The sequence below is a fragment of the Mauremys reevesii genome, linkage group 4 (genome assembly GCF_016161935.1).
Source record: "Mauremys reevesii isolate NIE-2019 linkage group 4, ASM1616193v1, whole genome shotgun sequence".
NCBI lineage: Eukaryota > Metazoa > Chordata > Testudines > Geoemydidae > Mauremys > Mauremys reevesii.
In genome coordinates, this window is record NC_052626.1 from 104503639 (window position 1) to 104530879 (window position 27241).

Below are 27241 nucleotides of genomic sequence, written 5' to 3' on the forward strand. Positions count from 1 at the left end.
AAGTCTCTGATTCCACTGGCTTTTGATCACGTCCCCGGGACTGCACATAAGCCATATGCTTGCACATCACAGCAAACCCACCACCATCATCATCTCTCACCTTCTCAAAGTGTCAGCCCCTCCTCTGGCCAGTGGCACCTTTGCTGCGGACACTTACCAAATGATGTAATGAGCATAATTTGGAGGAGGCCTGTACAGATTCACTCTAACACTGGCACAATACATTGCCCTAGGCTAGGAGCCTGCTGTTGTAGCTTGTTGCTAATTAAAGGTTTTTGCAAGAGTCTGGGTATGTCTACACTGCAATTAAACATCAGAAGCTGGGCCAGGTCTGCTGACTTGGGCTTGTGGGACTGAGGCTAAAGGGCTGTAAAACTGCAGTGTAGAAGTTTGGGCTCTGGCTGGAACTTGAGCTCTGGGATTCCCCAAAGCCCTGGATCCAGCCTGAGTCCAAATGTCAACACCACAATGGTACAGCCCCACAGCCTAAGCCCCACGAGCTCGAGTCAGCTGACCTGGGCCAGCCACGGAGATACCCTCTTTGTATCTTTGGTTCACTTCACTTCTTTGCCATGCAAAAAAAATATATACACGTTTTTTGTCTTTTTTTTTTTTAAATCAGGATGTGTTCAATTACCACCTGGCCACTTTTACTTGTGCATCAGACCCCTTTCTTCTGCCTGGCACTACTCTGTCTGGTTGCTTTGTCTCTTCAGAGGGTAAGCCCTTTGGCACAGGGACAGAGGCTGCATTTGTGTTTGTACAATGCCTAGCGCAGCCTGGGTACTACAGAAAATACATAAATAAATAAATAAAAGATAAGAATGTTGCAGGGTCCCTTGGTTTTAATTTGTTTCTGGTCATTGGTACAGGTAGAATTAAGAATAATTACCACATTTATGAGCAATGTACGTTTAGATATTTTTCTAAAGACAGATAGATTCTCACTGGTTAGTCACCATTACATGTTGATTCAGAACTAAATATAGCTTTTATACTAAATTTGGTGCTTCTTTGCTAACCAGGAGAACACTATATCTACACACATATAAATAATTATATACCTTAACTTACTTTTATTCAGATTCTTGATTTTTATGTTTCTTTCCTGTTAGAAAATGATGAATGATGTGTTTCTTATTTATTAGATGATTAATTTTATTATTTGTGATATGTGTCAAGCTCTATTTGGATGGAAATCCAAATTCAATTAATAATGTACAAAAACAGGATTTTATTTATATATTTAAATAAAACTACCTTTAGTGTGCTGGATACATGGGGGGAGGGGGAGTTAGTTTTCAGTGCAAAACATTTTTAATAACTGATTATTTAATCTACTCTTTAGTTAGCGAATTGAACTTTTTGTTTATGGTCACTTTGTCCTTCAAGAGTTTCGAGCTTCTCTAGATCTCATCCTCTTATACCTAGTTTTTATTCATAGATTGGAAGAGGAAAACAAGCTTTCCTGCTTTTTAAGCTTCCAACTGGTTTCTTAACTGTGAATAAAATGAAATGAAGAAAATATTCTCTCTGCACCAGCAGGAGAGACTACTGCTGTCAAAAATTGGTTTAGTATTTTAGCAAACTTTGTTCCAGGTGCTTGGCCATTTACTTCTACCAGTTCAATAGTCTGACTATCTTTAAAACTTGGCAGCAAACACATACTATTTATTTATTTATTTATTTGTATTTAAACTATTTTAACAGATTATAGATTTAGGCCTTAACATAGGTTGGCAATTTCAAACTTTAAATAGACCTTTTTTTTAAATCAACCTGGTTTTAATTTAAATCCAAAGATCTGATTGAAATGAAAAAAATAAAACAATTGGATTTAAGTAATTGATTTTCATCCATCCGGCAATAAAAAGTCAGCCAGTATCGTGGGTGAAATGAGTGTCCCATGAAAATTATCCAGTTTCAGATTAATTTTAATTTGATTTACAGCTAGGTTCTTTGTTTTTAGAGGAAACATGTAGCAAACAAAATCTGAAAAAGCCATTCACAGTAGTTAACACAAATATTTCAAGTGATCTAGAATTATTTTTGCATAGGAGATGGCTGAAATTTTAAAGAGAATGGACAGTATGACAGATGGTGGTAGCTGTAAAACGCATATAACATCACTTTGTTCTTTCCATCTGTATTTATCACTTTTAAAGTAAGGGGGGGTAGCAGTGTAATTAGCAGACAGCACCCTGGACTGGGAACCAGGACACCGAGGTTCTAATGCCAGCTCTGTCACTGACCTGCTGTGTGAGCTTGGGGCAAGTCATTTCACATCTTTCCCCTCTCCCTCTACCCCTTTATCTTTTCCATTTAGAGTCCAAGCTCCTTAGTGCTGTCTCTCATTGTGTTTGTACAGGCTCTAGCACAAAGGGTTCCAGTCTCAGCTGCAGGTCTCTAGGTGCTATGCAATACAAAACAAACAAACTAATAAAATAATAATGGCTGCCCTTCTTGAAACTTGTCTGTAAAAGTTGACCCCTCCTTAACATCTTCAAAGAGGCCAATCCTGCTCACTTTACTCATGTGAGTTTTCCCACTAAAGTCAATGGGATTTACTTGCATGAGTAATGCAAGCAGGATTTGGCCCAAAGAATGCACAGGCAGATGCCTAAACTGAGGCATCTACAATTTGAAAATGTTGGTGTCCATAATTATAGGAGAGCCCATATCCCGGTCAGTCAAAGAGACACAGCAAATTTGGCATTTGTGCCCTGAAAATGTATCGATCATTGCAAGGAGCAAGTTTTGAGTGTCTTAAAGCCCCATTCTCTAGCTCTTACTCAGGCAAAAGCCTCTTTGATAACTTCCTCTCGCAGGCAAAATTCCCACAGAAGTCAATATGGGGGTTTTAAGGTCACTCACGCTCCTTATGTTGGTATATTATTTACAGTGTAGAGAAAAATCCCACTAAACATGCAATGCTTTCCTCCTCAAGGTATTTAAATACAAGAAAAGGATGATTAAATATGCAGGTGCATTCATTTTTCCCTTATGGCTGTGTCTCTGCTTGATCATTGAGTTCAGATGTGGTTCTCAGAAAGTCTATGGAGAATCAGCTGATGACATGACATTAGTCAGGGGAGTGCCCAGATATTATAAACACCTTCATTCCAAAATTAACAATTCTATTAGCAAATGCTTGACTCTCTCAATACTGCCTTAAAAATAATGCAGACATGCTGCAGTCATCTGCGAGATGGATTCACAGTCCTTCTGTCAGTTCAGGTAACAGTTAATATAGAATAATGTACATTGTTCTCATGTTTATAGTAGGTGGTGTTTATTTCACAAAATGTTTAACACCATTATTACACCTCTCCTTTCTCCACTCTTGTGGACTATAGTCACTTCCAAGAGTCTAAGGCCAGAAGAGACCACTGTGATAATCTAGTCTGACACACACCCCTGGGACTTTCCCAAAATAATGTGTTGTTGAACTGGAGCATATCTTTCAGAAAAATGTCCAGTGTTACTTTAGCTGGTGGAGAGTGCTGGAGTTGTTCAGAGTTCCAACTGCAGCAGGGAAGTCATTTCTGGTAGAGTTCTGAATGCAGTTTTCCTGCTAGATTTAGTCTGATTAAGGTCACAGGGTTTAGGCTACTAATATACTATATGTGCTGCTTTTTCTTCTGGGAGATATAGGACCAGACCCTCTGCTGATATAAGTCAGCTTAGCACCACTGAAGTCAATGGAACCATACCAATTTACAATAGCTAAGGATCTGGTCCCTACCTTTTTCAATTAGCATTCATCTTTAAGTCAGGAGCAAAAAGACACATTCCACTATCTGTGAATGTCCTAGCTGGAAAAGGGATTTCCCATTTCCCTATGCAGCTTGTCAATTCCCCTACAAACACCAGTATTATTTCCATGTAGATATTTAGCATAGTTGCTATAGCAATAGACACTGAACAAAGGATCAAAATAAATATCTAAAATACATAAGATATTTATTATTTGGCAACTGAACACATCATGCACCATCCATATAAGAGATGCCAAATACTGATGCGCCATCCATATAAGAGATGGCAAATACTGGCTCAGACCTCAAGCCAAAATTTTCAAATGGAAAGGCTGGCCCTTAACTAAAGGTACCCTGATTTTCAAAGGAGCTGAACACCTGTAGTTCCCACTGCTTTCAGCTAGAGTTGTGGGCCAGCAGGACATTTATATAGATGTCTAAACTTAGGCATTTAAAATTTGAGTGTCCATAATTATAGGAGTCAGTCAAAGAGACAGAGCAAATTTAGCATTTGTGCCATGAAAACCTATAGATCATCACAAGAAGGAAGTTCTGAGTGTGAGGACAATAAGAATGCCTGCTGCAAGCCTTTGGACAGTTCAGTCGCAGGAGCTCCCCATTGGATTCTAATTACCATTCAGAAAACAGGTGGCAATGGAAGTCTCTAATAAATTGGGTCCCAAATAATTTGGGGCTTTAGATCCTTCTCCACATGTAGTAAATGTGTTCTGTGACCTTGAATGAGTTCACCAAGTTAAATCTATCATTTAAAATAAGATGACCAAAAATCTTGAACCAAGAAAAGCTAACAATAGGATTGAGGAAACCACCAACAGCAAACTGTTAATTACTCCCTCAAACTCCAGACATCTCACTGGAGAGAATTACAGAGGCAGTTTTCCAGGGGATTTCTTAACTGTTGCCCAGGATTATCTCTCAATACAAAAACCAAGAGCCTTCAGAGCACAAGATCCATCCTACACAGCAAACAAGGATTTTTTTCCCGGATCCTTAACAGCAGTGTTAGGAAACTGCCAAAGAGCGGGGAGGGATATAAGATTTAGTCCCATTTCTTGAAGAAATTTGTGGAAAAATGATGTTGACTTTGTGGAGAATGAATAGGCAGGTAGTTCTGTGAAAGATTTAGGATAAAAATGTTCTCAAGTGTCTAGGTGACTTAGCCACTGACTTTCAGTAAAACTTAGGCACTTAAGTCACTTTCGCACTTAAGAAATTGTCGTCCAAATTACTTATTCAAACAGACAATACACCTTAAAATACCACAAGCGGCCTTTCAGAAATCTGTGGGAAAATACATTAATGAATTAAAAAGCAAGATGCATGAAAGCCATATAGCAGTTGTTGGTTACTGAATCTGATGAACATATTTTCCATTTCTATTTCTATTTTGTCTAGGGAGAATTTATTTTTCTTCCCAAAATATTACCTGCCCCTCATTTTTGTAATTCCTTTTCTTATTTCCCCCTTTCCTCTTTCACCTCGCTCATCTAATTTCTCTTTTCTCTCCTTTTTATCACCTTCTAAGGCAAACATTTTCAAAACTGTGTGGTAAAGTTAAGCACCTAAACAGGGATGGATTTTCAAAGATACTAAGTATATACAGCTCCCACTGACCTCAGTGGCATCTGGGGTTGCTCAGCGCAAACACCTTTGAATGCAAAACCACCTTCTATTTAGATGCTTGATTTTAGACAGCCAGCTTTGACATTTTTGGTATCTCTCTTTTCCTCCTCCCTCCACCTTTTCTAACACCTCATCTCTTGCAAAACAAGTTAAATGAGCTCTTTATTATCTGGATGTGGTTAGGGTCTTTCATTGCATTTGAAAAATGGCACCATATTGGGTAACTGTTTCAGAGGGAAGATTTCCAATAACTGAGTAACCAGCACCACTTCCTGCAGCATCTGGGTATTCCTGTTCTCAGCACTAGCATCCCGCCTCTTTTAACTTGAGGGTCAGACAGTATTCAACAAGTGATAACATATCCTGCCACGGTATAAGATGTTGGTTCCTAAAACAGCTAAACACAGACCTTCTTAATACTGTAACTGAGTTACAGTGATAGCTCTGAAAACTTGGATCTAACGCACTTCTCAGCGGACATGACCCTGCTCCCATCAAATTCAGCAAGACCTTTACCGCTGAACTCTATGGGGTCAGGATCAGGCCCGATGTCACAGGATGGTGCTGCAGAGCGGTGCTTATCTTGAAACTTTTCAGATGAATTTCGTCCCCACGCAGAAGGGCAGTGCAATGCCTATGTAACACAAATCCTACTTAAACTGTTCAAATAGGGGGCCATAAGGGAAATCTAAGATTTCTTCCGCCCTGGAAGGCACAATGTGGCCTATAAGGGGCAGAATTTTCTTGTAACAAAGGATACATATTCACAGCCAGGAAATCGTGAACCCTAGAGACAGGTTACAAACCAGTGTTATTGGTTACATTAGGGTATTAACTTCATAAAACACAAACCCCTGGCTTCCATATATGGAACAGCAGAACTTTCTATGTTCAAAGCAGCAGCTCACCAAGGCTATCATTTGGTGTTACTCAGAGTACCTCAGAGACAGAGTGACCTTCCTGTTACATGTTGATGAAGGTTTTTGAAGCATACTCCTCAAGAGATACAGAAGCAAAAGCCCCGTCTAAGGTCAAAAGAGCCTGACATGCACATTTATGTCTAATATATAAATCTATACACAGTCCTAAAGGAAAACAACAGTGATTTATGTGAAGTTTTGATCTGTGAATGTCAAGTCAACCCAACTGTGTAGTTTTCTAGGAGCAACAACTGCTGTACTATTGAGCTAGGGAGGTATGAGAATTCAACCCTAAGAATCTGTGAATAGACTTCTACATGGGCTATTTTTTTTTTTTAAATAAAGGATCCCATTAGCCTAGATTTTTTAAGATGGAACCACATGGAAGTCCACAGAAATAGCATTATCAATTTTGACTGGACATAATTCCTGGAGGTTTCATCACGACATAATTTTTAATTAAAAATAAATCTTGAATTCCTGGAGACTCCAGGACAATCCTAGAAGGTTGGCAACCCTACAGAAGTGAAAGTGCAGTGATTTAGTGGATAACGTTCCAGGCCTGGCAAAGTTCCACACCTGGTTCAAGCTGCTAAATTAGCTACTACTTAGCTGATAATTATCCAGCTTTGTTGCAGTTTTAGAATTAATATTTTATTGCAGTGGAAAATAATTTACACTTAATTATACTGAATTCAGAACAGCTAAAGATCTCATTTGCCAATAAATAGCGAGAGCCTCAAGAGCACAGGAATTTTACAAATGTTTCCTTAAGGAGTCAAGGCATGCACAGTGCATCTAATATGCTAGGAAAAAGCTGCATCTTTGCAGACCCTACTTCATAGCTTGTTATGAGGCTCAAAAATGTTACACAGGCACCAGCTGTAGCTCACTCTTTTTATTCTCTTATGAGGCTTCTTTACTCCATTGTTTTTTTTAAGGCCAACTGCCCACCAACCTAGCTCATACCTTTGATAATGAAGGGTGGTATTTTCAACAGTACTCAGTGTTGGCCTAGCTTTTCTCCCATTGAAGTAATTGGCAAAAATCCCATTGACTTCAGTGAGCACAGCACTTTAGAAATCCCACCCCAAATTGTTATATTATAGGATTAAACCCCAAGAATCTGAATGTATCTGCTTATAACTTCTGGGACAAGTCTTGATGCAAATTACAAACACATCTATTTACCTTTTAAGCTCATGTCAGCTTCTCTCCTCTCATTAGCATCCATCTGTTTCTCTGCTTTCCTCTGACATTGCTTATTAATACTTAGAATTTTTACACAGCTTTACATCTTCAAAGAGCCCTGTGAAGATTAATTAGTTAATCCTCATAACATCCCTGTGAGATAGTAAGTAGTCTTATGCAGTACGCTTTATTGGATAGAGCTCTGAATTGGATGTCATGAGATCTCAATCCTAATCCTGGCTTTGCCACTAACCAACTTTGTGATGATGTGCAAGTCACTCTCTGTGCCTGTGTTTTCTTTCCCACCCTTAGTCTAAACAGAGAAAATAGACAAACTTTTTCAGACCAGGGATTATCTCTTGCTTTGCATATGGACAGTGCCTAGCACAATGGAGCTCCAGCCTCAGTTAGACTCTCTATGCTCTAGTTTAATAGTAAATAATAATTCTCAGGGAAGCCGAGATTAATAGGTTTATCCTAGCCACACACTGAGTCAGCAGCAGAGCCAAGACTGGAGCTGGAGAGTGCCTAGCTCACTAAATCATGGTACTGTATGATTCTGCTTATAGATATTTATATTTCTCCCAGTTTCCCCCCCTCCCGCCTCTTCCCCTGAAGGAATGTCTTATTTTGACTACACAATGGAGAAGGCATTCTTCTTTTCTGACTGACATCAGCCATCTTGCAGCACACACTAAATATTTTGCATCGCTCCCCAGAAGCTAGTTGTAGGATCCTGGACAGTTTACCTAGGCATTTAATTCAGAATGACAGGAGAATGCTTCCTGTGAATGATCTGATGGTTTTGTGTACAGCTTTAATTAATCATTCTTCAGCAGGGAAGGAGCAAACAAGGAAGGCATTGTCAGAAAGAGGCTAATGGATAACTACTTTCCCCTAGACAGACAGAAGCAGTCACAGCATGAGCCAGAGAGCAGTCTTGCATAGCAGTAGACTTGGAGCTCACTGTGGACTTGTCTAGTGTTAGAAAGGATGTATTGGATCAGGGCTGGATCAAGATATACGCACTGCAGGGATGTGCCTAAAGCCTTAGCTCCTGGTGTTATGTGATGAGGTCAGAATCTCAGCTTTCATTTAAAGACAAATTAAATCTCTAACCTTCATATGAAGGAAGGCTTATGTATTCTTCACCCTCCCCCCCCATGTCAGGTGTTATTGGCAGTAGTAAAGGGCTAGGATCACATGATGTTTAAGGATTCCATTAAAACAAATGAAATGATTGGCTCAAGCCCCACCTAAAATCTTATCCATGCCCAGATTTTGGTTACACTGATCACCTTTACAGGGTTCCCCCCCCCCTTGAAAGCACTCAGGAGTGCTCAGGAATATGAAACCACAAATACCTTTTATTTGGGACGGCAAGATAAATACAAACTTGCATAATAAAGTGGGTGTCAGGTGATGGTTCTCCTCAACCTGTCTACTCACCATGTCCCATCCAATCTGCTGTTGACAGGTTCTTGTTCAGTGAAGTCAGTGCCACCAGCTTAGCTGCTGCCAAGTCCAGCCCTGCAAAGTCAGCTTCACAGACAGCAGGTCTGGTCCTGCAAAGGCAGATCCACATAGGGTTGAGAATCTTTGGGCAGGAAACCAAGCAACAAAGACCCTGCTCTGACAGAATCTCTACTCTCCAAGTCCTAGTCTCACTACTGAATTTAGGCTCACTGTTCAGAGTACACTCCCTGCTAGCTCACGGAGACCCCACTTTCCTCAGGATATAGCTTCATAGTGTCTCAACCTTTCATAAATATATTTATATGCACAATTAAATATCATTGCCAAAAACAGAACACAAACTCCAAACAATACAACATAATATGCTCTACAGAACAGCTTATGTAAATTTAACCTGTCAGACTTGGTTTTTCCCCCTTTCTCCTAAAGCAAAAAGAATCTCTTTGTCCCCCCAAAAGCTTTCTAGCTCTGGGGCTTAATTTCTAAATGTGACCCCAGTGTAACCATTGCTGCAACATCTGCCTGAGTCTGCAGACAGGCTGAAGCAATAGCTCTGACAGGCATGAGCTGTACCATGTATTTCAATAGGGTGTTAGCACCAAGACCCACTGCTCTGGGACCCGACACCAACAGCAGCCCAATAAAGGCCTCTGTGGCATGAAGAGAAGACTGTGAAGGGCCCAGCATACCCAAGCTGATACACTAGGGCAGTTGGTTAAATACCCTGCCTCTTAGAGGCACCCTAAAGTGCCCCTCTTATCCCCCAGGGGAGGGAGGCTCCTGGAGTGGATAAGAGGGTCTCCCACGCCACTGCATCGTATGGTCAACTGAGCTGAGAGAACCAAACGTGTTTCAGGCAATGCTCATACAAAAGAGGTAGAGCTCTTTGTCTGTGTTTGGCCCTCCAAGGTGGATCTCACTTCCAGGAAATATCAGGATGACTACAAACCTCAGCATCTGCAGGGCAAAATGCAAAACCTGCTTTTTCAGTCAGCCTTCCCACAGTAATATGGACCAAAACACGAAAGTCCTGTCCCTACTAACTGGAACAGGGAGCGGGGTAAGTAGGGTTTTTAGGTGCTCACGTTAGAACTTTAGGTGGCACTCTGTACCAGGCTTCAGAGCCCAAGCAGGAACATGTACACAGCTATTTTAGTCCTGTATCACAAACCTGAATCTGCAGACCCATGCTGCGGAGAGGGGTGGGGGAAGGTACAGTGTAGATGTACCCACAGTCTTTATCAACATTCAACAAAACTATGCAAACAACCAAACCTTCAGACCGGGGAAGCTCAGGAGGCTGCCTCTTCCTCAGAGGCATACTTCAGCCATTACAGTCAGCCCCACACTTCACCCCCGAGCCTCCTGTGCCTCAAACAATCCCACAGCCCAGTGGCTCTCTGCCATTTGCTCAGGCAGGCTGTCGCTCATTAGAGTTCATGACTCCAATCAGTCTTTTAGCTCACCCTGGGAGTAGCCTCTCTGCTTTTCTCCCCATCATGCTTCTTGGCCTTCTTTCAGGCTGCTTCCCAGAGAGAAAGAATGTCCCCAAACTGTTCTCCTCTGGGTCTCCCCACTCTAACTGGGTTCACACAGCTCTTTATGGAAAGCCCCATCTCTTCCCCAGCTGCGTATAATAAATAAGTTGAGTCATCTGATCTCCAACTGATTGGGATCAGCTTGGGGGTGGCGGTGGTGGGGGTGAGGGTGGAGGTGATGACCCATCACAGGATGAACCTTTAAAAGCCCAGCCTGTCTGTGACATATTCAGATATCACAATGAGAGGCACCGTATACAAACCTAGAAAGAAAATTGGAGAGATGCTATTTAGCAACAAAGTGCTTGCCAATGAAGTTAGTTCAAAATGTTTTTCTTATTCAATGTACGAGTGTTGTCACTTTTTAGCTGACTGAAGTCAATGGCTCTCACAACAATATGAAATATCAATGGTGGTTTGTTTTTCTTGTCCGTGGTTACTCCAAAGAATTGCATTGACAGTGCTCCATTAATGCTTACATCAGAGTGCTCACGGAAGTATGGCTCCAAAACCCAACCTTTTTAACGGACAGGAAAGGTATAATACTTAGAAAGACTGTACAGTAGAGTTACAAACACCAGAGTTACAAACAGGCCAGTCAACCACACACACCTCATTTGGAACTACAAGTATGCAATCAGGCAGAAGCGGGGTGCAGGGGGGGAGGAAGCAAATACATACATATTATATATATATATATATATATATATATATATATACATACACACACACACATACACACACACACATATATATACACACACACACACACACACACAAATACACACACAAATCACATCACTCTTTGATTAGAACTTTTCAGCAGAGGAGCTCTACAATTTGTTGAACCTGCATTTTGGATATTTGCAATTAAACTGAGGATATAATTTTTTTCATCAGGGCAAAATTATTTTAATAGCCATAATCAACATAATCAAATATAATCAATTCATCAAGTCAAGTATAATTTAGACACTCTTACAACAATTTTGTATATATCCTGCTCATATCTATACAAAGATGATTACACTTAAAAGAGACCCATATAACTCCCTTAGGGAGTCTAGTTCTATGCCACTCTGTGCTCTGCTGGCTCTCCTTCAACCCTGATGAAGGCTCCTTCTGTGAATAACGTAGCTGAAGTCGACGTAATTAGATCTACTTACCGCGGTGTCTTCACTACAGTGAGTCGACTGCTGCCACTCCCCCGTCGACTCTGTCTGTACATCTCGCTGAGCTGGAGTACAGGAGTCGATGGGAGAGCACTCGGGGATCGATTTATCGCATCTAGACTAAACACAATAAATTGATCCCTGCTGGATCGATCATTGCCTGCCGATCCAGCTGGTAGGAAGACATACCCTGAGGCTCTCTTTCCTCTTCTTTTCTAATTTTGATGTCTACTGCCTCTTGGGAAGTGCTGCATGCAAGCTGAGGGTGGAAACATCTCCCAAGAGATGCTTAGCACCCCATAGAATGGCTCCTTTTGTGTATAAATTCTTAGGGGGAAGGAATACGAATTATCACATATCTCTTGAATGGTCCTATCAATGTATGATTCAATATATGTGACATTTATTTTATTAATAATAATGGCTTTGCAGTGCTGAATTTTCCATGGTCTCTATAGAATAGGTCACATGCTCCTGTTCACATGGCAATTGCTATTTCCCAACTGTGAAAAGATTCCATGGCTAGATGGCTTGTTGAATGGCAGCATTGGCTTTAAGACTTAGTTAATCAGCTTAATAGAATTCCTTTATATCACAAGTGCCTCCTGGACAGTACTGTTCACAAAATGTCAATTTATATCCCTTTCGTTGGCTAAATTGATAATTTTTGATGATCTTGTCCAACAGTTTTCTAGGATGGCCTGTAAAATCTTGGCTTAATTAAGAATAATAGCTCATCTATGTAAAATCATGGAAAATGACCAACACAACTCTCTCAATAGTAAAAAATATACACTTTCTCTCCTTGATGGCATCAGTTTTACTAAAAGTACCATTGAGGGGTTTGGTCCTGAAATCAGTGGGAGATGTGGATGCTCAACACCCATCAGGATCAGGCATTAAGGGAGAAAAGCCACTGGCCCTGAACCTTAAAATGTCATGGCTCCTTTGAAGTCAATGGAGCTATGCTGATTTACACTATCTGGGGATCTGGCCCACTACTGGATCTGACAACAACTTATAGATGTTGGACAAAGACTTTAGCTGTTTGCCACATCTCCTGAAGAAAACATCCCTTCTACACACAATATGGAAACTCAGTAAGAGACCTACAACACCTTTGTTTCACGTTTAGGTCACAGGTACATTAGCAGAGAGAAAAAGAGAAAGAAATCGCACTGTAGCTATGTTGAGCACATGCTTCACATGCTTTGCTGGAATGGGGCCTTGGTCACTGAAGAGAATTTAAGAATCATAAAAATGTAACAAAAGCTACAACACAACCAAGTAAAACTTCTATGGATCCATTTTGTTTACTGTATTCCATAGTCACGCTGCCCTGTCCTGTGTGCTAACTCCCCGCCCCTCTTTTGTACCATCAGCTCTCTTTATTATATGCATCTGTCTCTCATTAACACCTTATTTCAGTGGCCTTAGTTTCAGCTTTAGTGCACTGCCACCTAGACACGCTGCTCTTATACACTGGGCCATATTAACCCCTGGTGTAACTAATGGAGTTAAACTACAGATTAGTCCAGCCTATGATTTACAAAGGGGCTATCATGAGGCTGTTGCTATTGGACCTTCTTACTTTTATTTCTTGGAGGTTTAAAAAGCTTTTGACAATATCAGAAGAAATATGATGAGGTGGGAGAGGGGCAGGAGCATGAAATGTGTTCTGGAGAAGAAAAATCAGTGCAGTGGGGAATTAAGAGCTGCTTAATAAGTAGTTACTTATTTGGGTTAAAGGACTTAGAGATTGTGACAAGTCCCGGAAGGCAAATCAGGAGGTCTAGAGCAGGCAACATCGAATAGGGGCTAGCTGGCAGGGATCCAGCCATTACGTTGGAAAGATGTTTGCTCATGACTAGCCTACACACGATTCAGGACAGCAGCTCAGATGTGAAAGGTTCCAAGTCCCAATATTTTTGGCCAATTTTTTGAAAAGGAGATAAAGAAATATCCTTCAAATAGGGAGACCAGAAGCTAAGAAGCATTAAGTCTCTTGTTTGCATTCTAGTAGTACCAATTGGCTCCAAGCTGGTAGGTGCAGTGCATACACCTAGTTAGAAACAGTCTCTGCCCCAAGGAATTTACTATCTAAATAGAGCAGACAAAGGGTGGGGAAAAGGAAGTAGCATTATTCCCATTTTACCATTGGGAAACTGACAGATGAAGTAAGTTGCCTAAGATCAGACAGGAAATCCATGGCAGATATAGAAAAAAAAATTCAGATCTCATGAGTTTCAGTCCAACACTTTAACCACATGACTATTCATCCTTCGTCCACATGAATTTTACTACCCAGGTAGGTAACATTAAATTAAACAAAGTGCTACCTCTTGAGCCCTGATCTAAAGGAATCTTGCTTGCAAGTTTCATGGCAAGTGAAGTCATCCGGCTTGTGACTTGAAGACACTCAAACTCATAGGTCCTTTGCTGGTTAAAAATCACTCTAACCTTTTGTGTTTTGTCTCAGGAGTGTCCCACAAGACTGTAATAATTGGCAGAAAACCTATTCATTCACAAGAGGACAGAATAAGATAAAAGATTCTGTAGCACAGCTGGATGCATAACCTTGTCAGGCAGGATGGGACTGATGGAACTATGTCTCTCCCTAGGGAAAAGTGAACTAAAATAACCTGGTTTCGTTCAGCTGATTCCATCAATAGCTTGCATTGACAGGAAATCCGCTATAAGCAAGCTTGTACTACATCATTGTCTTGTTGTTAGCAGTCAGTCATGGCCTTAAGAATTCCTACAAACAGGACAATGCAGTTAAATCAAAAAAAGGAGACAGAAATGTCTGGTTTAGTGTCTTTGTAAAATGCATCTGTTTTATGTAGGGGAATGGGAGTAATGCCTTTTAAAAGGGAAAGAAAAATCCACAATGGTGGGGTGCATCTCAGAAATAAGTCTTCAAACCCAAGATGACCTCAACTCAGAAGTGTTGAAGCTAAAAAGGCAAAAACCCTCAAGTGGAATTATTTTTGCAAGTTAGTTTTCTACCTTTTTCAACTCTGCGTGTGTGTGCAAATCCCTTGAGGAAGTTTGATCTGATGGTAAATCTCAAGACCAGGACTCTTTAAATCAGTGTTTTGTCTTTGCCTCTGTCACAGATTGTGTTTGTGACAAATCACTCAGATCAAAACTTTCAGAACTTGCGTGCCCTCAGTTAGACATTTAAATCTACATTTAGGAAGCTGTAAATAAATGGTGCGATTGATCAGAAGTGTGGAGCACACTTGCAGCTGCCATCCATTTCAGATCATCAATTTAAAGTTGCTGTTAGGTGTCTAACTTTGGGGACCCAGGTTTGAAAACATCAGCTTTAATCTTTGTCTCTCAATTTCTCATGTGTAAAGTGGGGATAAATACAACCCACCTCACTTGAGTATTCGGAGGTTTAATTCGTCCGTGTTTGCAAAGGACTTTGAGCTCCTCAGATGGATGGAACTTTACACAGACCATGGAAAGGGCATAAATGCAGGTTACTTTTAAAGTAGATGCATGTTAGTTTTGAAATGCTTGGTTGGGTAGAACAATGGTGTATGGGACCACAATCAAAAATATATATACAAGAACAACTCATTTCCTGAACTCTATTACCTTGGGGAGAATCTTTATCTATGTAGTAGAAGAAATGCAGGCTTCATGCAGATAAAGCCAAATCATCAAATTTGGATGCAGAGCCAAAAACCTTTCCAAGTTTAGGTATTTTGGGATCTACATTTCAGCCCATCAGAGAGAGATGCTGCAAACTCCAGATCATGGATCTGAATCCAAACTTCCTCAGAGTCTGGCAGGTTAGGTTGAGCCCATCTGTGCACAGTATAAAAATACTCCTCTGACTTTAAGGACAGTATTATCCATATAAAAACTTCAAGATACATTTTGAATTATAAAATAGAAGAATCATAAACAGAAGTAAATGTGAAGTCTAACAATGTTAGTCTACAGCAGCAGAACTGCTGTAGTATCTAATAGATCTTTGAGTAGTTATGGATTACATATTATGTACTTCAAAAAATATGACAAGCTTCTGATCTGCCTTCGACACCCTCCCCATTTCTGCCCAAAGCAGCACCTGCTACCTAATTAGAGAGAGGCATTCGGAAGCTGTCAGCACCAGGTTTACGTTACATGTTCAGAAAAATTTACTAGATTGTTAACTGGGTGTTGAAAACTGGATGAAATCAGAACAGAATTTGTATTAAACGGGGATGCCCTTTGAAGCAGTGATCTCTCAAAGAAAATGCAATAAAACTCAGATATACACCAACTGAGGACCTGGACCACAAAACTTGAACCCATTATTCAACAGGTAAAACTCCCAGTGAATTCAGTAGGGATTTTGCCTGAGTAATGACACATAATGGGCCCAGTGTGCCTCATTTGCCCTCCATCCTATCTCAGTTGAAATTTTTCAGACAAAACATTTTTCATTAAAAAAAAAGTCCTTTCAAAAATGAACATTTTTGCAAAAAAAACAACAAACTGATGTTTTTAAATGGTTAATTGTTTACCAAAATCACCATATTTGTTCATTTACTGCAAACCCAGAGTCAGTAAACAAAACATTTTGATAACCATTGCAATAAAGTTGCCAATAAACATGATTAGAAGCTTAGCAAAAAAATTAAAAGGTCCATTTGGAATCCTGCAAAAACAAACAAACAATTTCAACTTTTTTAAAAAAATTTTGACCAGATCTATTCTCAGTTTAAATTTCTGGAGCATATCTATGCATTTATTAAATTTTCTTAATGCAATATATTAACAGGGACAACATTTTTAGTTTGGATAGTGCATTTTAAACATTCAAAGAAAAAGAATAAATACAATGGCTTGCACTGGCCTATATTTCACATACCGGGAGCTGAGGTATATTTTCTCCCTTCACTTGCATAACTGTAGAAACACTTTGGCCAGAAATTGCAAGAGTGACTTGTGATTTTGAGTACCCAGCTTCAGACATTAAAAATAAAATAAAATAAAAAAAGCAAAAGCAAAAAAGCCCAATTTTCAGAAAATACTGTGGGCCCACCCTTTGAAAATCAGGCCCTTAAACTTGACACAGTCAAAAACCAGTTTGCAAATCTTTTATGTATCATAAGGATTCTGAACATGCTTTTCTATTCCATGCCTGTTTAATAATTTTTGGGTGGTGGGGAGGGGCTGTTGTACTTAATTTGTCAATTTTTAATCCTCATTAAGAACAACAGAAAGAATTTTTTTTTAAAAGAGACACTTTCAAACATTGATGCCTAATTTTTACAGCTTTAAAAAAAAAGTTAATTCACTGTTTACATGTACCAGAATCATGTGCATGTGCAGGCTTTTGTTCCTGCTGGGTAATTACGAATGCAGGCGGGTAATTAAGAATGCAGGTGGGTACTTGGATGTGTAAATCCCTATTTTGCCTGTGCAAATATGGGTTTGTGCTGCACCATGCATTTCTTACCTAGCACAGTTTTAGACAACTGCGTATGAAATCTGACTGTAACATTAAGTGTATCTGATTAGTTATTAGGTATGATTACACATATTAAGTGACAAAATCTATTCCATTGGAGTCAATTACATTGACTTAAGTGCAAGAAGGATTAGAATCTAAATATTTTATTGAAACAGATACAAACTCCAAGAAGTAAGTTGGTTTCTTTAGGAGACAGGTGTAGATTTGAGAAAGTTGTTGCTGGAGTGAATTTTTCCTGTATTGATAGTCACTCGTACCACATAATTAGGCAAAAAATGTGCTCAGTAGATAAATGATTGCTTGCTCCCTTTTCCCTTATTACTCTGATGAAGCATTTAATACAGAGGTGAAATATAGTAAGATAGAACAGTGATAAACTTGAACCTAATTAGAAGACATTCTTAGTGTTATTCATCTGCACTCTAGTAACAGCTGCTTTGAGAGCTATCTAGAGGGATGATCTAACTTCAATACTGGCTTTTGAAAGCTTTCCAAATCCTCCTCTAAAATGCATTAAACTGCAACATTTATATGAATAGCACGGAGAAAAAAAAAAGCAATTATTTTCTCCTCGTTATTTTGATTTGTTATCTTTATTTTTACTTGGAAGGCCAAAGCAAAATACCAATTGGTGTGTGTATGTGAACACTGCCAGTTTACCCTTGAAGAGATGGAGTGGAGGATTAAGTACATTCAGTCCCACTTGCAACAATGACTAGTATGTAAACTGCCCTCAGAGCTGTGGATTTTGGCTCCAGTCGCCATAGCCATGAGATCTCTTCACTTCAGGAAGTAGCCTTTGAAGACTGGAGAAGGTCAGAGACTTTCTGAAGCCATCAAAATCAGGGACAATTTCCTGAGAGGTGGGGAAGTTGTGGCTGAGAAGAGACATCACTGAGGTTAGGAACAGTCTGGTGGGGTGGTGCTCCAAAGGTAATAGAGAGTTCAGCTGGAGCTCTCCATGTATCCTCTGCAAGGTCCAATTTCTACAGCTGATTCTCTTTGCCCTTCTAGCAAAATGGGGTGGAAGATTATTTTTAATGACTTCCCTCCACATTTTCTCTGTACAAGCCAGATAGATTGTTATTGTTATAGCTACATCAACTAATATTTTATAAAAACAAATAAAACAGTGACCAGCAGCTATGCTTGCTCAGTGCGGTGCAGAAGAAAGAGTCCCCAACCTAGCTATCAGTTTATGAAGCAATAAGATCTGATCCAAAGCCCCTGAAATCACTGGCTCCAACACATTGGCTTTGGATCACACCCTGAGCCTGCAGCGTATCCTGAGTCCCTGGCATTTTGAAACAACACGAGAGGGTGAGAGTACCATTTGCCCTGGATGAGAACTCAAATAGCCAAAAGGAAAGGTAGGGAATGTAGGAAGGGGAAATCTGACAGGTGCAAGCCAGTTAGGAGTGCTGCCCTCAAAGGACATGTTTACAGTTATAACAGGGCGGAGGTAGGGGAAGAATGAGGTTGAATCAGCGAGGTAAATAATTCTATCATGTATTTTGTGCAGGGCTTAAGGTATAATTTATAATCTTGACTTTTTTTTTTTTTGCACTCATGCCTCTTTCTGCACAAAATTGCCAGCTCTAGTTAACCATTATTCCAGATCCCCTTCTGTGCATTCTGCTTCTTTGGGCACTCTGACGCTTCCTTCATGACAGTTCTGAAGACCTTAGGACATTCTCTCCCTCTAATGCACACACACAACTCCCCGTCATGCTAATTGAAGTTACCCACACGGATCAAGGGAGAACAGTTTTTGTCTAAAGTAGGTATTCCGACATGGGAAATTGAAATCCCTTGTTGATAAACCACTCAATCATTCACCACATATTGGGAGCTACTGTTTGCTAATTCTATTCCTGGCTCAGTGAACCCTTAGAGGAAGATATTTGAGAATTACCTACTTAGAACTTATACGGTAAACCCAGCATGAGTACAGAAGGATTTAACAGATTACTCTGATTTCTCCAATCATTATTCCAAAGGTGCTTAATGCAGACTACAACTTCCAAATGCCCAGCATGCCCTAATGGTAAAGGACTGAATTTTCAAAGAAACCTTAAGGAGTTTCAATGAGCATCAGCTGCCTAACTCCCATAGGTTCCTTAAAAACCAGCCACAATGGCTATAAACCCACAACTGAACTCTAATCCAAATTCTGTCCCCGTTGTGTGACTTTTGATAAGGCCAGAATTTTCAAAAGGACTCAGTTACCTACAATGAGGGCCAGATTTTCAAAGCAACTCAGCTTTCACTTAGGGATCAAAATAAGTAGCCAGCTTTTCAGCAGAGCTCAGTGTATTGGGCGCTGCACGCTTGACAATCTAGCCGTAAGTGTCACAATGAGAGTGCTGAGGGCTTTTGAGAATTTGGTCCCAGTGAAGGGTGATAAACTCTTTTGAAAATCTGGCCCTTTACCCCTTTTTGTGCCTTGAGTGCCTCCATCTGCAAAAGAGGACTTGTAGTGCTTCCAGGTGTGGCGTGAGGCTTCATTCATTAGTCTGTAAGATTCTTTGAGATCCTTGGTCCAAAGGAGCAATAAATACAGGCAAAGTATTGTTATTTTAGACTCCAATTTACCCCTTTACTGCCTACATTTGGTGTTAGCCCACACTCCTTGCTACTTTCAAGTACTTGCATTGTAAACACTGATTCCTGACACCAAGGCTATTACAAAACGTCATTTCTGGGAAATAAATTAATCCTCGATTGTTTAAAGCTTCCTACTATTTTTCAGTCAAGAGTACATTTATAAATGGATTCTAAAGGGTTTATAAAGAATTAATACATGTCATAAGCATGTTTCAGACATGAGTAGGATAAGGTATAGATAGTTACAATCATGTCAGTAGAAGGCATTATAGGCATGGCTTCGATCAATAAGCAATTTACTGGATTCTATAATCTATAACAATTAATTCACCATTTAATAAAACATCTATTAATCATTTATTAATACTTTATAAATACACGCTTAGTGTGAAGTGTCACCTCTTTAGGTCCTTTGGAGTCAGACTTGTCCCGCATTTGGACTTTGGCAACATAACCATCCATGCAAAAGCACACAGCATAGAGATTGAGGCTTTGTCTTTGTTGCAGAAAGGGGTAATTTGACACTGACACAGCTAATTTGAGATAGTTGTCTGCACTAGGATTTTACATCAAGATAAGACACAAGTAGTTTTTACCTTGATGTAGCTAATCAAGGTCAGCTCCAGGCGAGGAGAATAGGCCCAATGCCTTCCAAAGTCAGACAGACAAGAATATACTGCAGATTTTTTAAAAGCAAGGTTCAGAGATGGAGCACAGTTCAATCTCTCCCTCTAAGCAAAGTGATGGCTTCAGCTCTGTATTCAACAATTTTTAAGTTTTGGCTCAGATAGCTCAACCCAGGACCTTCAGCTCCAAAAAAAAGAGGCTTCTGCTTAGAGAACTAAGGACCTGCTCCTGCTTTCTTTGAGGTCAATAGCAAAACTCCTATTTGCTTCAAACATCAGAAAGCACCATACTCTGGTAGATGGGATACTAAACTAGCAGTCAGGAGACCCAGCATTCTAATCCTGATTCTACTGCAGACCTCATGCTGTGTGAACTCAGGCAAATCACTGCTTCTCTATGCCTCTGTGTTCCCTCCCACCTCTTCTCTGTTTAGATTGGGAGTCTTCAGCATATGTGTATGTATGCTGCCTAGTGCTGTACAATGGAGCATCAGCCTTTGATGGGGCCTGTGGGAGGGTAGCTAGTCCTCTGAAGGAGTCAGGGGCTCAGCCCACCTGTGACAGGCTCCATAAGGGAAAAATGAGGCAACTCAGGTTCACCTTGGACCAGTTAATGCATTGAGTTCCTGGAAGGGGCAGTTAAGTAGTCAGAGAAGCACCTGGGCAAGATAAAAGGAAGCTGCTCCTACTGGGGCCTAGCTAGGAGAATAAAGACTCCAGGGGAGAGGAACAGTTCCCAGAATAAGGCAAAAGCTCCTATAGAGAAGGCTTCTCAGAAGGAAGCTGTAGCGGGGAGGGGGGGGGGGAAGGGGCTCATCAACAAAGGAAACCAAGGAAGAATGCTCCTGGGTGGGAGAGTTTCAGAAAAACAAGAGACTCTGAATGCTAAGCCTCAGAGAAAGACTTCGCCAAGCAATAGCATAAATCCTGGGAAAAGAGGGATTATATGCTATCCTGAAGAAGGATCATCATGGTTTGGCCGCTGTGGGGACCTTGATTCAAGAGGAGAGTACCTCCCCCAGCTAGTGCATGACTCCAGAAAAGGGTTCTCGGTCATGAAGACATCACTGGTAAGGGACCTTGGACATAACTGGGGTTGATAGACTAGACCTTGGACATAACTAGGGTTGACTAAGCTTCTTCTCCCTCCATCTAGAGACACCGATGGGGAGGTCTGTTCTTGTGACGTTCCACCATTGGGGTTGAATAAACTAGCTATCTGAAAGGGTGTTGTTCACTATACAAGCCTCATTGGACTTATTAAAACCCTTATTCAGGGAACCTGAGGCAGAGATGCAATGGTGGCACTGCATGAGGCCAAGAGAGGGTACTCTAGGAGTGAGGCCCCCTCCCCAGGCCTCTAAGCACTACTGTAATACAGATACTACTAATAATGAAAAGGCAGAAGTGGTAGTAAGATGCCTCATATCTTCATTTAATCTACCAGCTGTTGGACAGCAAGTTAATTAGAAATGCTTCAACATGTGTATAGTTTACACCATCAAGCAGCACATAACATAATGGCTTATGTGTATTGCAGGCTGGCGAATACACGACTAACAGCAGTCTTGTGGCAGGCAGAAAATACACCATGACTGTATGTTCTAGAAGACTGTACATTTAATGATGAAAAATAAGATACTTAGAAGCCAGATAGAAGAAGCAGAGTATGGTGCAAATAAACACATGAAAGCCTGTTGCCTGTACTTACTCTTACATAGGCAAAAGATCTTATTGAAGCAGGCCAAACTGTGTCAGATGATAATAACAGAGCAGTGCTAGTTAAGGGAAATGGCTTATAAAAGCAATTCAGATTACAAGGGTCCAGGAAATGGAATCGCAACAGGAAAAGCAAACCTTTCAGACTTCTACTAAGTGGACTTCCCTTACAAGCCAAAAACTAAATTAAAAAAATAAATATCCAGAGTTCATAATCCACAGCTCAGTTGTGCTTCTGCAACCCACGTAGCAAATGCTTGAGGGTGTCTTGCACAGGAGAAATGTAATAATCATGGGAAATTAGATATTGTGCTAGAATGTGCTGCTGTCCATAGCAGGGCAATTTCTATGAAATACTAGCTCCAGAACTTACAGTGCTTGTTCTATATTTACACAATGCAGAGTTAGTTAGAAAAAGGCCGGATTGCTTAAACTGTGACTACATCATTTGCTGTTGTAGGGGAATTTATTGACCTTATAGAGCACACAGGTAAGGAGGGTCTATTTTGCCTCTTGTGACTTGATTACTCTCTATGATAGTTTCTGCTTTTGTGACTTTCCTATGACTCCAGGTATAGCTGATGAGCCAGTCCAAGGATGTTTTGCTTGTATTAGGTTCTCTTACTTGTTACCTGGGAATTTAACATTTCTGCATGTACCCCAGAATTTGACAGTAACTGCAGTCAGCCATTTTGCATTTTCAATCACTGGCAGCTGAAAACCAAATACCACATAGCAAGGAATAATCTTAGGCCTTTGTGAGGCAAGGTCGGACAGCAGCCTACTTGCAGTTTGCTGATCAGAATGGGAGCATGGGACAGAAAGTTATGGAAGAAAGTGAGTGAAATGATTTTAGGTGCCCCAACATAGTGTTGTTTTGACTAGAAATGTTTTGAGTTGAGTAGTTTATTGAAATTAAGAGAATAGGTGACCTAGTAGAGGTTATTATGCTGACCCACTAGGAGTCACTATAAGTTATATGCTTTGTTAGAGTGAGCTATAAAAGGTAAACGTTGATACCTCAGAGAAGTCCAAGGGACCTTTTCTTAGGGCAAAGAGCTGACATTTATACTCCCCATCATCTGGCCAGAAAGAGAGATCCTGGAAGCCCAGCTGGTGATCACCCAGAACCATCTCAGACAGTGGGCAACTAGATCTGGGATGTCCTAAACGTATTCCGTGTGTGTGTGCGCGCGCGCGTGTGTGCGCGTGCGTAATATCTAATAAACAGTAGTGTTAGATAAGAGCATTCTTTCTTGTATGAGTCATTTATCAGACAGAAGCACTGTGTTTCCATTGATTTATTCCTGAAACCACCTAGAGAGAAACAGTTAAGTTACCGCTGCTTTGGGTTCTGAAAGACCCCAGGTAACATATTGTCTATACTTAAACTCCACAGGTCTAGCTCCCTGGTGTTAAACCAGCTATTATTTGAAACACAGTGTGATCTGGAGGAAAAAATAGAGGGTTGGGAATTCATGCTATCTTGGCTTTACCACTGACTTGCTGTGCGGCCTTGGCCAAGTCACTTCACCTTTCTGCCTCCATTTTCTCATGCACATGATGAGGGTAATGGCACTTACCCAGCTACCTCAAAGGAACATTGTGAGCATCAATTAGTCCATATAATTCTTTGAACATACAAAGCACCATTACAACATTGAGCAACATCCTTACTACTCCTTTACTGGATTCAGATTTTAAGGCACCCAGTTGTCTCTCTTTCAATGTAGAAGCTGCCTGAAATAAAACAATTTTGTTTAACAGTTAAACAAAACAAACAATTCTGTATTGGTTATATTATTCATTGAGGTACTTAAATCCATATTTAAACAAAGCTCTCACTGTTTAATTTTCCTTGAGGCTACTTCAAAATTTCTAGTGCTGTAGAAGTAGCATGGGAGTGCCAGAGAACCAGAGAGAGTCTTGCTGCAAAATGTAGGCACAGATTGCTTCAGAGTAGTGGGGGGCTTGATTATGCTGTAGTGTAATAACTAAATCCAAGCAGTATTGGGTTCTATCCTGTTTATTTATATGATAGGATAATGCAGCTTTTCTGGCCAAAACTGCATACGATTCTCATGCTTGGTTTCAGTTCAGCTTTCTGACAACAAAAACACCGCAGTTACTGTGTTTTGTTTAGCAGCTGTACAACTCTAAACAGTGACATAAGCACTAAGGTACCTTCATGCATACACCTGGCAACCCATATAACGTGCTCACCATTGTTCTCTGAAAAGCTGCTCCCTGCTGCCATACCATAAGGCGAGTAGCAATATTGAAAAGTCCTTCATGCGTAATAAAGCAGTGAGCAAGCCAAATAAAAAGAAAAGTAACTACTGGAAGTAACATAGTAATATACAGTAGTAAAAATAATCCAAAGTGCTGGAGAGGTCTCTATTTAAGAACTTTTTTTTTTTTTTTTTTTTACACACACACACACAGAGAAAACTTCTCTGCCTCTCAATATCTTTTTACCCCAATCATGATAGGGAACACCCGCAAGAGAGCACTTGCACAACACAGTGATAGCTGGTACGATATTGTGTTGTACTGAGAGATGGAGATAAAGGTCATACTATTACAAATGTGTTTCGTGTCCTGGGTCTCTGAAATGACTGGCTACTAAGCAGAAAGGACATATATACAATTAACTGCTGTTTGTTTTGTTGCCAAGAAGCCAGACTAAAACTGAACATGGAAACCATATGCAGTTGTGGCCAGAAAAGCTGCATTATCCTTCCATTATTGAAACACAGGATAGGGTCCAGGACTACTTTTATTTACAAATTCCACTTCAGTTGGATTTACTTATTGCACTACAGCATAATCAAACCCCTCTCCCATGTATTCGGCAGCAATCTGTGTCTAAATTCTGCAGCAAGGCTCTCTCTGTTTGCACTCCCTGGTTCCTTGGCATTCCCATACTGAAGCACTGGTAATTCTGCAGTTGCTTCAAGGAAAATTAGAAGTGAGAGTTAAGTGCAATAATAAATAGTATAACTCATACAGAATTCTTTTGGATACTGAATTTATTTCAGGCTGCTCCTACACTTTTCATTTTGCTGCAGGTTTTTTATTGACATGTATAGGCTGTTGAGAGGAAGCTGGAGGTTTTAAGTAGGCTGCATGAAAAATGATAAATTGTGGGTTCACGTGGGATAATCTTAATGTTGTAGAAAGGGAATGGGCAGATTGAGGACTGGTGGTTGGTTGCTGCTTAAGGTGGATTTTGCAACCTACAAAGGGAATTCCTCCCCCCCCCCTTTTTTTTTTGCACTCCACTGCAGCAGTTATGTCCCCTTCAATGACAGTCTGATGCTAGTTTAAAAAAAAAATGTGCAAAGCTGCTACGTGCAGGGAATGTGGAGCACATGGGGGAATAATAGCTGTGAGAGCTAGAGTTCCCTTTGACCCTGTGGTAGTGGGCAGGGGAGACAAGGTAAGATGATGATATCATGCACTAATTGGTGCAACATGTATGAACTGAGACAAAGAGGATTAATCCTGGTTCTTTGTTCATGCCTTGTAATAATTCTTGAAAAGGCAGGGCATTGGGGAATAAGTTTCTGCCTTTTTGCTTCATGCTTTTGAACACAACATTGGCAGCTAATAACAGCAAACACCATCTGTAACTTGACATTAGATAAGGCCTCAGACGTTGCATGTATAACCAAAACTAGCCAGAATGACTCTGCAATGCTGCTGCTAGTGCATTTGTCTCCAGATGGGCACCGGGGATATCTTGTCCTAAAGCTGTGTAAATGACAATATTGGGGATAGGCTAGGGTTTGTATGGCTGTAGGACAGAGTCTAGATTGCCCTGCTCAAATTCCAAAGAGCCATTTTGACTGATTGGATTCCTCAGTCACTACAGTGGCACTGGAGTCACCAAAGCTGATAGTGCTTGGCGATTTCAATGTCCACATAGATAATTATTTTTCTCAGAAGTTTAGGCTGCCCTGGCAAACATCGGACTATGGTGGTTGGTTGTAGACTCTGCTCACAAGGCTGGGCACCCTCAGGATCTGGTATGTGAGTCAGGAGTGGAGTCTGGAAGGGTGGCTTTTCGCCCTCTGTCCAAAACCAATCAGTATCTCTGACCATGTGAGGTCGGCCTCTCTCGTGGTCTATCCTTGAAACCAATGAGCTTCCAGGCAGCCTGCAGAAATAAGCTTGCTCATCAAACTGACTGTTGAGCTAGGGCAATGGGACAATTCTAGCCATGGCTTGGAAGGATTGTGTTACAAACTCTTGTAACCCGCTATCAATACAAATGATGTTGAATGCCCTTTCCTTCAGTTTTGTCCTCACAGGAAACTAGAAGATTTCCATATCAGCAGATATTACCAGGGATGTCCAGAGATCCATGTTGGGTTTGCCCAAGGACTTTGGCTACTTTGGAAGCATGTATCTATCCCCAATGAACTGCCAAATCTTTGCAGGTTCACCCATCGCCAACATACATCCAGTGCATTACGTACAGATGGTTCTTTCACCCTCCCCTGACACCTTCAATTACCTGTTTAGGGTACCACTCCAACAGCTGCTCCAGAATGCAGCTACTTGATTAGGGCTGGAAAGGATAAACTTTGTATGCACTGTAACTCAGTCAGATGTGTTGACAAGAATCTGAGACGAGAGAAAGCTATTGGTTACTCTACATTCAATGAAGAAAGCTCAATGTAAAGGTTGACAGCCATTCCACTGTCTGGCCACAACGTCCGCCATGATGTCATCAATTTACAGTGACATGATAGCATTTTCCACCAAAGAGAAACTTGGTTAAAAAAAAAAAAGGGACCAAAGTCACTTAGGCCAGGTCTACACTTAAAAGCTTTACCAGTGTAACCATTTCAATTCAAAGTGTGATTTTTTTAAAAACTAGAGTAATTAGGCTAGTAAAAGCCCCAATGTGGGTACAGTTATGCCAACTGAAATGTGTACATCAGTACAGTGAGTCCCCTCCAGGAATAGCTATACCAGAAACAAAAGTAACCTAGTAACTGCATGCACTATTAAAGGGGCTGTACTTCTTTACATATGCTGGTATAGTATAAGAGGGATAATGTTTCCTTTGTCTGTCTTGCCATTTTAAACTGTAACTTCTT

At 40.6% G+C, this 27241-nt stretch overlaps 1 protein-coding gene and 1 long non-coding RNA gene across 7 annotated transcripts in view; one reads left to right on the forward strand and one right to left on the reverse strand.

Moving 5' to 3' along the window:
* KCNC1 (potassium voltage-gated channel subfamily C member 1) overlaps positions 1 to 27241 on the forward strand; it is a 195486-nt gene that overhangs the window by 65083 nt on the left and 103162 nt on the right. The window lies entirely within an intron of this gene.
* LOC120404266 overlaps positions 1 to 27241 on the reverse strand; it is a 93903-nt gene that overhangs the window by 59336 nt on the left and 7326 nt on the right. For 3 of the 4 annotated variants that reach the window (XR_005597898.1, XR_005597897.1, XR_005597895.1), the window contains exons 2-4: positions 26653 to 26762; positions 8963 to 9078; positions 7514 to 7631 (exon numbers count right to left, since the gene is read on the reverse strand). This is a non-coding gene — a long non-coding RNA (uncharacterized LOC120404266). Of the gene's footprint in view, positions 1 to 4152; positions 4564 to 6162; positions 6190 to 7513; positions 7632 to 8962; positions 9079 to 26652; positions 26763 to 27241 lie in introns of those variants that run through there. The other variant, XR_005597896.1, reaches the window with a different exon arrangement.